Source organism: Podarcis filfolensis (genome assembly GCF_964270895.1).
Source record: "Podarcis filfolensis genome assembly, chromosome: W".
In the NCBI taxonomy this organism is placed as follows: Eukaryota; Metazoa; Chordata; class Lepidosauria; order Squamata; family Lacertidae; genus Podarcis; species Podarcis filfolensis.
In genome coordinates, this window is record NC_139619.1 from 26945400 (window position 1) to 26958922 (window position 13523).

General features: G+C 49.3%; 1 pseudogene across 1 annotated transcript in view; it reads right to left on the minus strand.

Annotated features, from left to right (window-relative positions):
- Positions 1 to 979: 979 nt before the first annotated feature.
- Positions 980 to 13523, minus strand: part of LOC310753721 (adhesion G protein-coupled receptor D2-like) — a 57909-nt pseudogene continuing 45365 nt past the window's right edge. Inside the window, exons 12-17 of the transcript in view lie at positions 13192 to 13247; positions 9915 to 10047; positions 5262 to 5365; positions 2059 to 2161; positions 1745 to 1898; positions 980 to 993 (exon numbers count right to left, since the gene is read on the minus strand). The product of the transcript in view is annotated as an adhesion G protein-coupled receptor D2-like (transcript). The remainder of the gene's footprint in view (positions 994 to 1744; positions 1899 to 2058; positions 2162 to 5261; positions 5366 to 9914; positions 10048 to 13191; positions 13248 to 13523) is intronic.

Genomic DNA, 13523 nt, shown 5'->3' on the forward strand with positions numbered 1-13523 from the left:
TTGGGCCCTGGACTCTTGGCCTGGTGCCCCTGAGAGCCTGGCGCCCAGGTGCCCCGCACCCCTATTGCCTATGGGTAAGACGGCCCTGGTGCTTTCCCTAATGAGCCCTCCTGCTGCCGGTGCCCTTCCACCGTTCTGATTCCGTTCTTAGACTGAGGAAAAGTTCTCAAACCGGGACACTATTTTCCGTTTTGCGGAGTTTGTAAACCGAATCATTCTTAAGCCGGACTATTCTTAAACCAAGGTACCACTGTAATGTGGTCACACTGGGAAGCATTGCAAAACTACTAATAAAGTGGGGCAATGTGTGTCAAACAATTGCTAATGCACTGTTATGGGATCAACAGCATGTTTCAGAATACCCCCACAAAACCCCCAAAGTCTGGAGGGCCTTCTCAACTGCTTTCGGTTCAAATAAAACTTCTTTCAGGTCAACCTGAGCACTCAATGGACAGCCACAGCTTAAAGGCCTTTTGTGTTCCACCTTTGTCCTTTCCTCTTTGAGCTATGAACAGTCACTGTAGGGATATCGGGGAGTGGGGTCCGGAGGGAGCACACTTCCCCACCAGCAGGCAGCCACAGTCTGCCTGCACGCGTGACCCTGGGGTGCAGGGCACAACCCCACCCCCCCAGACAAGCCACAGCTGTCTGGTACATCGTTCCACCTCTGCATGACCTTTCGCGATCTCAGCAGTTTGCGGTGTCCTGTCTGTAATCCTTTTCCATGAGACTTTTGTCTCCTACGTCATACACTGTGCAAGGGGAAAATGACGCCGTGGAACAGGTGCCAAAATAGCTTTTTACCACCCCATGTTCTCAGGACGGAAGATGTGTAAAGGTCACAGCCCAAAAATGTATTTGCCTAGCTTGCATGTTTGTCTCAATAAAAGGAGGCTCCACAGGAATGGTGGTAGCTCGCTCGCTCGCTTCAGACCACCTGTGCGCAGCTCACATCATGATCAACACCTGTCTTGGGCCTTCACTTCAAGTCACCTAGGGATGGCCAAAAACACATAGTTGCCTGGGGCAAAAAAGGACAAGTTGCCCCCCCCCCATCACCCCATCCAAATAAAGAAGCAGTTGGATCTTATTTCACCTATGGAAATTATGTGAAAGCCATCTTCAAATATCTGAAGGGCTGTCACAAGGAAGATGCAGGGAACTTGTTTTTCTCTGCTTTGGAGGATTAGACCTGAAACAATAGATTCAAACGGCAGGAAAGAAGATTCCTTATGTTCAAAGGAAGAGCCTTCTGGCAGTAAGAGCTGTTAGGCAGTTGAATGGACTCCCTCGGAAAATGGTGGACTCTCCCTCCTTGGGGGTTTTTAAGCAGAGGTTGGGTGGCCACCTGTCAGGGATGCTTGAGCTAAGATTCCTGCATTGCAGGGGTCCCTTCCAACTAAGATTCTATGAGAAAAGAGAAGCAGACTGGCTTAGGCGGAGCAGGAAAGGCAGAGGGGACACCTGAGGAGCTCCAGGCGAATGCCTGAGGAATTGCCCCTGCTGCCTGAGGCAGTCACCTGAGCCATTTGGGTAGCCCCTGGCAACTAATAACCCAGTGGCCACGGTCACAGATCCACTTCACCATACAGTGGTTAAGATGGGAACAGGGATTGTCTAAACTGGATCGAGCCATCTGTATGAGTACGGACTTTAAAAAGAAGGAGGAGAAGGAGAATCAGAAGTCAGCTTGGCTGCCTGCCCTATCTTTCCCTCCCTGCTTCATCACCACTGGGACACAGACCCCATCCAGTCACATAGTAAAACCGCATCCGCTGGTCATCGCTCACGTTCACAGCCACCACTTTGCTCCACAGGAGAAGACCTTCCACCAGCATCCAGGCAAAGGCAGCCATGAAGAAGAGGTGCAGGAAGGCCGTGACGGCAAAGCACACTCCCTGGGGAGAGGAATGGAAGGAAGGGCAGGAGGCTGTGGGAGGTGAGGGCGAGGGGCTAGGGATCCATTGGCAGGAAGCAGGACCAGAACAGGTCTCTGTCCGGCTGGCAAAGGTGGGTAGGTCCCCCATGAGGTCTCTCCCAGCTGCCTGCCCTTCCTACCTGGTTGGTTTTGGCCAATTCACTGAACATGAGCAAGGCCTCCGCAGCTACCAGTGCAAATATCAGGTTCTTGTGCACTGTGGTCCTCTCGCTCTTGGGGACACTGCAGGGAGGGAGGGGGGATGGGGTGATGGGAGTCAAGAAACAAAGCTGGGAGTGCACCCCCCTTTTTTACTGTTCAATTTTTTTAAAAAAAAAATCTCACTACAAGAACAGCTACGAAAGCTACAAACAGAATACGTACCGTATTTTTCGCACCATAGGACGCTCCGTCCCATAGGACGCACCTAGTTTTTTTGGGGGGAAATAAAGGAAATTTTTTCCCCCTTTATTTCCCCCCCAAAAGCAGGTCAGGGAAACCGAACCAGGTCGAGGAACAGCGGGATGGTGGCGCTGCCCCTCCCTGCTGTCCCCCGAGCTTGTGGGGCTGGCTGATGTCTGCCTGGCGCGCGGGGCGCTCTACTTCAGCGGGCCCCACCCGCCAGGCAGCAGGCTGCTATCCGCAGCGTGGGGAGCCCTGCGGGGAACTCCTGCAGGGCTCCCCACGCTGCAGATGTCTGCCTGGCGCGAGGGGCGCTCTGCTTCAGGGCGCCCCACCCGCCGGGCGGCAGGCTGCTATCCGCAGCGTGGGGAGCCCTGTGGGGAACTCCTGCAGGGCTCCGCATGCTGCGGGTGTCTGCCTGGCGCGAGGGGCGCTCTGATTCAGGGCGCCCCTCGCGCCGGGCGGCAGGCTGCTATCCGCAGCTTGGGGAGCCTTGCGGGGAACTCCTGCAGGGCTCCCCACGCTGCAGATGTCTGCCTGGCGCGAGGGGCGCTCTGCTTCAGGGCGCCCCACCCGCCGGGCGGCAGGCTGCTATCCGCAGCGTGGGGAGCCCTGTGGGGAACTCCTGCAGGGCTCCGCATGCTGCGGATGTCTGCCTGGCGCGAGGGGCGCTCTGCTTCAGGGCGCCCCTCGCGCCGGGCGGCAGGCTGCTATCCGCAGCTTGGGGAGCCTTGCGGGGAACTCCTGCAGGGCTCCCCACGCTGCAGATGTCTGCCTGGCGCGAGGGGCGCTCTGCTTCAGGGCGCCCCACCCGCCGGGCGGCAGGCTGCTATCCGCAGCGTGGGGAGCCCTGCGGGGAACTCCTGCAGGGCTCCCCACGCTGCAGATGTCTGCCTGGCGGGAGGGGCGCTCTGCTTCAGGGTGCCCCACCCGCCGGGCGGCAGGCTGCTATCCGCAGCGTGGGGAGCCCTGTGGGGAACTCCTACAGGGCTCCGCATGCTGCAGATGTCTGCCTGGCGCGAGGGGCACTCTGCTTCAGGGCGCTTCTCGCGCCGGGCGGCAGGCTGCTATCCGCAGCGTGGGGAGCCCTGCAGGGAACTCCTGCAAGGCTCCCCACGCTGCGGATGTGTTCCCGAAGCGCCGGGCGCTCTGCTTTCAGGGCGCCCAACGCTCCGGGAAGCAGGCTACCATCCGCAGCCTAGACACGGCTAGCGGAGCGCTGCGCTAATCCGGAAGCTTGGGGCGTGCGGAGCTCAGCGCGCCCCAAGCTTCTGGGTGCCGGCAAGGTCTCCGCTAGACGGCTAGCGGAGACCTTGCCGGCACCCAGAAGCTTGGGGCGCGCTGAGCTCCGCACGCCCCAAGCTTCCGGATTAATGCAGCACTCCGCTAGCCGTGGGAGAGCTGTGTCTCCCATGGCTAGCGGATAGCTTCCTGAAGCCTGGAGAGCGAGAGGGGTCGGTGCGCACCGACCCGTCTCGCTCTCCAGGCTTCAGTGAAAGCCTGCATTCGCTCCATAGGACGCACACACATTTTCCCTTGCTTTTTAGGAGGGAAAAAGTGCATCCTATGGTGCGAAAAATACGGTATAATATGGAGACTTCTCCTAGAGGCAGTTCTCAACCCCCACCACCTACAGAGGGTAGCAGCCCCCTCCCAGCTCCCACCCGGGATCTCTCCTTTTTCCTCCCTGCCTCTCACCCTGGAGAACCAACACTTCTGGGAGTGCCATTCCTGATACCCAGCCCCCGTGCTGGTCAAGTCCCATCACATGCTTAGGAGACGGGATGCAGAACCTGCAGCTGCCCCCCCCCCCAGTGACCATGCACTCTGCTGGCTGGGGCTAATGAGAGTTGGAGTCCCTGCAATGCCTGATCCCTACGGTGGAGCCACAGTCAGGAACGACTCATACAAAGTACTCAAGCAAGAACAGGGAGCGCTTTGCACCCCTTCATAAGGAACATAGCATGCCTGCAGGATCAGGTCCATGATGGTCCACCTAGCCCTGATTCCTGTTCTCACAGTGGCCAAACAGTCCTCTCCCCTCCTGGTGTTTCCAGCAACTGGCATTCAGAAGCATCGTTGTCTCCAACTGTGGAGCCGCAGCAGAGCCGTCCTGGCTAGGAGCCATCAATAGCCCTCCTCCTCCTCCTCCTCCTCCCCCTCCTCCATCTCCATGAATTTGTCCAGTCCTCTGGAACTCACTTCCACAGGAGGCAGGGGTGGCCTCCAACTGGGATGGCTTTGAAAGAGGATGAGACAAATCCACAGAGGAGGAGGGGGTGGACTAGGGATGGCTCCTAGCCAGGATGGCTCTGCTCTGTCTCCACAGTTGGAGGCAGGAATCTGGCAGGGACTGGCAGGGCGCTGACGAGTGTGCACTGGGGGAAGGAGGCATGGAGTCAGACTCAGGAGCGGGGGGCAGTGGGTTGTGGAGGCCTGTGGCAGCCAGGAATCAGAGGCAGAGGCAGCTTCCAAGCTGGAGGAAGAGGCAGGCTGGGCAAGTGAACCGCCAGGCGCCTCCCCTGCACTATGTCTTCCAAACCAGGAAGGGACTGAAGAGGGAAGAGCAGAGGCATCTTCCATGCAGGTGTAGCCTCTGGCTACATGCACACAGCCCACTGGGGAAAGGTGCATATGGGGGAGGGGGAGTGGTTCCTGGTTGCTGCAAGTGCTTCCTAGAGCACAGACCTGGGGCAGCTGCCTAGTTCTTAGATTGGTGTGTGTGGCTATCCAAGATAGCACAAGAGGGTTCTTGTGCTCGGATTTTGCTTGTGGGGTCTCCCTCTAGCATCTGGGGGGGGCACTGTGAGAACAGGATAATGGACTAGATGGGCCCCCATTGGCCTGATCCAACAGAGTGTCATGATGTTCTTCTGTAAGGAAATCATCCCCATCCTACACCTGTGTTGCTTCTGGAGACGTGGCCCTGCTCAAGCCTTACCCAACTGCCAGGAAGAGGACGAAGGTGACAATCAGGGCACAGAACGAGACACCACAGCCAACAAAGGTCAAGGTCTTCAGGGTTGACTCCTCCTCTGCACTCCTCTGCTCAAACACACAGGAACAACTTGCTAAGCAGAGTCAGCTTACTGTTAGGCAAAGTGAGGCAACTGCCTCAGTTGGCAGGTGTTGGGGTAGGGGCAACCCCTGACTATTCCACCCAAGCCCCTCCCCAGCCATTCCCTTTTATTGGTGGATAGAGCTGGGTAGGCCACACAGGATGTCCTGCAAACCACCACCACCCATCCTCAAAAAGCCCACTTGGAGGACTTCCGGGTTAGCCCCATCAGCTAATGGCGGATTCCCTCCGATCTGGAGGGACTAGCTCCGCGGAAATTGGGTCTATACCGCTACGGCGAAGCGGAGACCCTATAGAAATCATAGGCGGGTGAAGCCTATGAATGTGGGACTCGGCGGGCACCTTTTGCGCCCCCCCAACTCGCAAGGAGACCCGTTTACGGGCTTCGGAGCGGAGCGGGGTGAGTGGCGCAGTGCTGTGAGTCAACTGCTTTTTTCGCGAAGCGAAGCCGCATAGCCGTTGCTGGAGAGCGCTGACTTTTTCTTGTGGACAATTGGATTTTAAACAACAACCCGTGAGTAGAACGGAAATTTGGCTTTTAAAGTATTTTTAAATTGGCACCGATCGGGGAAGGTCTAAACAGGAAGTCCACCTCCCCTTTCTGTAAATAAACGGAAGCAAAGAATTTGTTAACTAAGGTCCTGGAGAGCCTTACGTAAAGGATTTAAATTTCACTGATTGAAACAACTATCAATTTATTTTTTTAGAAGCAGGGAAACCTGCAGGAGAGGGTTAAAATTTAGGAACGGAAGCGCCACTTCCCTAAACCCGGGAGCGGTCGGTGAGAGCCCGTTGACGGATAAATTTGACAGCTGTCAAGTTAGCTGTCAAGATACAAGCTAGCTATTAAGATATAAAAGAAGGACTTTGTTTCTACTGTCCGTCTCAGTATTTAAAAAGAAGGAAGGAACTGTTACAATCTTACGTTTGGGACCTTTGGGACTGTGCTGGAAGGAGTGATAAAAGGAACTTGTGTCCCTCTAGAGGGAGCTTTGGGACATTGTTGTAAGGATGCAGCTGGGAAATTGTTCAAGATAAATGTTTTGAGAAACTAGCTTTGACCTTGGATTTCCTAAGGATGGCGGTCGGGAAGGAAGTTGAGTGTCAATTGAACAGAACATTTTATCTCTTGGGAAAGCTGCAAGACCAGATAAATGTTATGGCTACCAATGCTGTAACCTTGGAAACAAAAGTGGACATCAGTAAAGAAGTTAACCCGGCACAGGAATCTTTTCCAATTGAACAAATTGAAGAATCTGAGAAGGAGGAATTTGTTGTGATTAAAGTGATGCAAGGGGGAGCCGTAACCCCACAGAGGCAAATGGCGGATTATAACTTGAGGCTGTACATGATGGCAACTAGGAGGAGCCAACCTTTGGAGATGGAAGCCCGGCTTGGTTTGGAAAATGAAAGATGGAGGGATCATCCTATGTGGAGATCAAATGACTTTTGCGACACAAATCTGAGTCTAGCGGAGGCTGGAGTTTTTGGGGCCTTTGGATTTGAAAAGAGTGTGAAGCAAGATTTGGAATATCCTATAGGCCCTACTCTTAACTATGGAAGTCTGGCATACCTGCTAAGAAGGAGTTTCTCCGAGATCTGTTTGTTAACACCAAAGACTACCAAAAAGACCGGCAGAGGGGACATGAAAGAGATTTAAGAGCCTCGAACTTAAGATCACCGGGTTGATGGTTTTTTGAGATTGATGGAACTATTGTAAGGGGCCGAAACCGGGGAGGGGAGTGGGTGAAAGAAAATTGGGAATCTAAAATGTATATATTATAATTTGTTGTTGTTTTTTTTTATCTTTTAAGGAGAGATGGGAAAATCGTGGAATGGAATTTTTTCTGACCTTAGGGGAAACGTTTTAAGAATAAGCTCAGACATATAAGTTTTAATGAGAAATAAGATTAAATAAAGTAAAAGTGGATGATTAATTGGGGAAAGAAAGAATGGGAAATTATAGTATAAAAAGATAAGATATAAGGATAAAAACAAGGTGAAGGATTTGCTGAAATATATATATGAATTAGAATACAAAGAGGGGAGGTGTGAGGAGGTCAAGGAGACAAGTTAAGAAAGGGAGTTATATTAAGGTTTGATCTGTTTTTTGTCTTTCTTTTATGTTTTTTGGACTGTGTCTTTTTTATTTTTTATTTTTTCCTTTTTAGTTGTGTTTGCTTCTTTTATTTTTCTAGTTTAATTTCTTTCTTGGATATGCTTTGTCTTTACATATTGTGTTTTCTTTTGTAACCTTTAAAATTTGACTGAGGTGTGGTCGACTGTCCCATTACTACTACTACTACTACTACTACTACTACTACTACTACCATTTATTACCCATTCATCACCCCAAAGTCCCAGGGCAGGTTACAACAACTAAAGCACAACATTAAAATCAATTTAAAACAACTTAAAATTGTTTTTTTTTGTGTAATATTTTTTATTAAACAGCTTTTATATTAACACAAACAAAACATACAAAAACAAACCACACACGTTAACAGAACAAAAAACAAGTACCATTTCATGTCCTAATTTCTTAGACCTTACTTCCTCGACTTCCTCTTGCTTCCCGTTTCTGTATTCCAAGTTCTTACAATTATTCAGCGAATCTTCCCTTATTTTGTTATAGATTTATGTTAATCGTCCTTATTCTCTCTGTCTTAACCATTACTAATAGTAACCATTTATTTTAAGCCCAACATCATTCTAACTGTCATTAATTTTATAGTATTTCTTTAAGTAATCCTTAAACTTCTTCCACTCCTCTTCCGCCGCTTCTCTTCCCTGGTCTCGGATTCTGCTCGTCATTTCTGCCAAACCCATGTAGTCCATCACCTTCATCTGCCATTCTTCCAGTGTGGGTAGATCCTGTGTCTTCCAGTACTTTGCAATAAGTATTCTAGCTGCTGTTGTAGCATACATAAAGAAAGTTATATCCGTCTTTAACACCCCCTGGCCGACGATACCCAAGAGAAAGGCCTCTGGTTTCTTTGGGAACGTATATTTAAATACCTTTTTAAGTTCATTATAGATCATTTCCCAGAATGCCTTAATCTTCGGGCACGTCCACCAGAGGTGAAAGAATGTACCTTCCGTTTCTTTACATTTCCAACATTTATTATCAGGCAAATGGTAGATCTTTGCAAGCTTGACTGGGGTTATGTACCACCTATAAATCATTTTCATTATGTTTTCTCTTAAGGCGTTACACGCCGTAAACTTCAACCCGGTGGTCCACAACTTTTCCCAATCAGCGAACATAATGTTATGACCGATGTCCTGAGCCCATTTAATCATACTTGATTTTACCGTTTCATCTTGTGTATTCCATTTCAGCAGCAGGTCATACATTTTTGACAAATTCTTAGTACTAGATTCTAACAGTTCAGTCTCTAATTTTGATTTTTCCACCTGGAAGCCTATTTTACTGTCTAATTTAAACACTTCATTTATTTGATGATAATGTAACCAGTCTCTCACCTTCCCTTTTATTTTTTCAAAACTCTGCAATCTCAATTTGTCCCCTTCTTTTTCCAAAATTTCCCAATATCTTGGCCATTTCGACTCCATATTTAGCTTTTTGACTGCCTTGGCTTCCATTGGTGATAGCCATCTTGGAGTCTTATTTTCCAGCAGGTCCTTATATCTAACCCAGACATTTAATAGTGCTTTTCTGACAATATGATTTTTGAAACTTTTATGCGCTTTAACCTTGTCATACCACAAATATGCATGCCACCCAAAAATATTGTTAAATCCTTCCAAATCCAAAATGTCTGTGTTTTCAAGAAGCAGCCATTCTTTTAGCCAGCAGAAAGCTGCCGCTTCATAGTACAATTTAAAGTCTGGCAGGGCAAACCTAAAACAACTTAAAATTGTTGGGAAAAGGCAAATACATTCCCTTCTCTTGAGCTTCTATTTCATGCATGTGTTGCTTCAAACCACATGAGGACGCTGTTTGCCTAGCAATCTATCCAACACTTGCTTGTGGCCTCTATAAGTTAACTGCACCACTAAAAGCTGAACCATTTTGTGCTCTCTCTTCCAACATGTTGAGACAAGATGTCTGGTACTTCTCTCTTTTATCCCTACTCATCCTGTTAATAGCTCCTGCATGAATAAAGCCTTTGAACTCCAGAAACAGTAAGTGATTATTTCAATCTAATTTACCCGGGCTGCAAGCTCTCCTAACAAAAATTACAGAAATTAGATGGGTCCAAAAACATACACCTCAAGTGTCAAAAGCCAAGGTAAAGAGGTGTGTCTTCAGTATTCGAGTAAAGCTGTATCTGTATAATGAAGATGCCAGACACACCTCTGTGGCGAAAGAGTTATCCAGCTGCTAGTGCAAACCTGTGGTTTTTGTATGTGGGGTGGAGGAAGAGGCACCATATTGCCATTCATTGCAGGCAGAAAAAAACATTTTGGGATGGCACTAAGGCCTGTTCCCCTGCCCCCCAACCTGCCCGCCCCCTGGTTCCCTTAAGCAAAGGGTTCAGTCTTTCTCATCTGCACCTCATAGGCCTGCAGCAGCACTGCAAAGTTGGTGGTGTGGTTGCAAGAGCAGGTGGTAAATTCCAGGTGGGAGGTGATAACAGAGCAGCCTGCAGTGGACCAGCCTCCTCCTCTTCCTCCTTTGGGGCTAGCATGGCATGAAAGGAGGGGGGGGGGAGGGAGAAGCCCAACAGGGACTGAAGGACAAATCTCTAAGTCCAGCAGCACCCAATGAGGGGAGTCAGCAGCAAACAGCTGTTGAAACCAGAGAGAAGCACAGAGCTTCAGTTGCCCCAGAAAGGCTTGCTGCTAACCCGAGGCCTCTTAGCCAAACCAGAGTGCTCCTCCCACCCCCACCAACCACCCCCAAGGGTTTAAGCAGTGAGATTACTTAGAGGGGTATTAAGAGGCAAGGGGGCAGCAGAGGTGGGCATTGGAGGTGTGAAGGGCTCATCAGACATCACTGGATCTAGCTCATCAATTTTGTTGAATTAGAATTGTAGTATTGGAAGGGATCCTGAGGGTCATCGAGCCCAACCCCCTCCAACACAGGAATGAAAGTAAATAGTTTGGATTGGATTTTGAATAAACGTGCAATTATTTGCTGCTGTTTTGAATTTTATTGTGTTGTTGCCCTTCTTAGTGGGTGAAGCAAACTGCTATTCTAAATAATGGTTTTGATAGGGAAGCCGGCACTAGGGATCAGTTTGTGGAACCCTGGAAAGGTATGGGAACAACTGGACCGATGAACTGCAGAGCTGGGTTTCCAGTAAGCCCAGTCCCAGCCACCATGACCGGAAGAAGGAACAAGGCACTGACAAGCACTCAGCAGCCCCCTCAACACAAGGAACATGAGAAGAAGCTGCCTTATGCTGAGTCAGACTATTGGTCCACCCAGCTCTGCACTGTCAACTCTGGCAGGCAGCAGCTCTCCAGGATTTCAGGCGCGGGGGGGGGGTCTCACCCATCCCCACCTGGAAATGCCAGGGATTGGACCGGGGACCTTCTAAATGCAGAACAGTTGCTTTTTTGGGGAGCCATGGTGCCTCCCTTAAAAACAAAGTAAGGTGCTAGTCCTCACAGCTGTGCTTGAGTTGAATTAGACAGGAACATAGGGAGCTTCCTTGTATTTCAGGCAGGAGTCTATCATGTCACCCCCTACTCACCTTGAGTTGAGTCCCAAGTGCTGCCACCTTTCCGCATAGGGTTCCAAATTAGCACAACGGTTCTAGACCTGAGAAGGATCCTGGTTGGTGAAGGCCAACCCCCCTCCCCCTGGAGTTTTTGGCAAAGCCCCACCATATGCTCCTTGATGACCCAGACAAGGAAACAACATCCCACGTCAGACCATATTTATGGTGCACTGAGCATCCTGCATTCCTCATGGGCCATAATTCTCCAAGCAACTCTACTCTGTCACAGGCTGGAGGCATAATTCAGTGGGGCTCACTCATTTGCAAATAACTTTGCAGAAGGAAACCTCCCTCAGCAACAAAAGGCTCCTCGTAGCAGGTTGGGGTGTTAAGAATAAACACATAACAGTCTTATCAATCTCAGGCAAGGGAGTGAATTGGTTGACTGACTGAACACAGGAGGCATAAGGGTCTCCCATTTTTCAGGCACACTTGGAAATATAAGCAACTGCCATGGGAACAACTAAATACCCATTTCACGGGGGGGGGGGACTGACATTGCGCAGAACACCCCCGAAGCAGCAGGCAAAGCATGGCAACATCTTCCCATCAACACAAATTCAAATAAATAAGTCAATAAAAACCCAATTTAAAGGGGAGAAAAAAACCCTCAGAGGGGCAGGGGGTGTTGGCGGGCACCAAGGCAGGGATGAGTGAACCGTTCAATGTCAGTTTCACATTTTTCCATCAGTGAGTTCCTTTCTCCACACTTCCACATGACTTTGCAATTTCGTTTTATTTAGAAAAAGTCCTCATGAGAAATTATCAGCCATTTTAGTGCAAATTTCTCTTGACATACACATTTGTGTATGCAATTCTGGCGGACAAATCCATTTTTGCAAAACTATTTTCTCTAGTACAGCTCATGTTTGTATATTATTTCCACTAATATGTGCATTTTTATTCACACTTTTAACCCAAGTATATGTATTTATTTAATTACTTGTCTGGAGAACTGCTTTGCAAAAAATTCTGAAAGGTGTGGATTTCGAAGAGCAGCTGAGTTTTGGTTTGCATATTGTTTCAGAAACTGCTAATCAGGTATGTTTGCCTCTAAATATGAACTGAGTCAAATTTATTCCCCATCTGAGGGTGTCCAGAGGTGCCATACTGTGGACCCCATAACCAGAGATTTTACAGCAGAGCTTCCCAAACTGTTCATGTTGGTGACACACTTTTTAGACATGCGTCATCATTCCGAGACACAGTAATTCAGTTTTACTAGCAAACTGGAGATGAAAATAACTCCTTTCCAGTCCCGTGAGGAGTGTGGGGAACATTCACGTGACACACCTACGCACTGCAGCCGACACACTAATGTGTCACAACACAGTTTGGAAAGCTCTGTTTTACAGGAAGGAACTATGGACCCATATTTCAGACTTCCGCATGGGAGCTGGGTCTGTCTAGCCTGCAAAAGAGGAGACCAAAAGGAGATGAGAGAGTGATATTCCTCTGAAATGCTCTCCCCACAGAAGATGTGGCAAGCTTGTTTTCTGCTGCTCTGGAGGGTGGGACCCAGACCAAGGGATTCAGATTACAAGAAAGGCATTCAGACTAGATATTAGGAAGAACTTTCTGATGGTAAGAGCTGTTTGACAGTGGAATGGACTCCCTCCGAAAGAGGTGGACTCTGCTTCACTGGGGTGACAGCAAAGGTTGCAAGGTTTTTAGCTGGGGCAATTAGAAAAAGATCCACTATTTGACTATTGATTCAAAACCCTAAAATGTATTTTATATAGCTGACTTCTTATTTTTATTTTTTGTATATCCTATTGTTGTATTATTGCTATGGCCGATGGCTGACGCAAATAAAGATCCGTTCATTCATTCTACTTCACTGGAGATTTTAAAGCAGAGGTTGGATGGTCATCTGTCAGGGATCCCTTACTTGTGAGTCCTGGATTTCAGGGGTTTGGACTAATGACCCGTGGGGTCCCTTCCAATTCTACAGCTCTATGCTTCTATGGCCCTCCACCCTACAGACTGCTGCCCTCCCACCCGCAATCTGAGCTTCCATGCCCACTAAGATCTTCCGCTCTCCATCGCTCCCTTCGTAATGCAGCCAAGACAGAGGTTTCCTTTCCTGAGCTACCTACCTTCTGCTGAAGTTCCAGAAGGCGCACACTGGCTCCACAAACTGGTCTGGCAGAGCCTGCGGTGGGATGGAAAGAGTGGAAGCCTTGAGCCCTACAGAGAAGCAGCTCTGGATCAAGCCCCAAAGGGGATCCACTCAAAACACCCTCTCGATCACTGCCAATTCAAACACAACACCACGATCAGCACCAGCTGGGACGTGGCCTGTTACACAAAGGCAGCCACCCTGCAGCTACATGGGCCACTTTGAGGAAAGGGAGCCGGGGCATGTAGTGTTTAGAGTGCCATGGAGGAAAAGGTGGGGACATAAATGCAATAAATGCAATAAATAAAT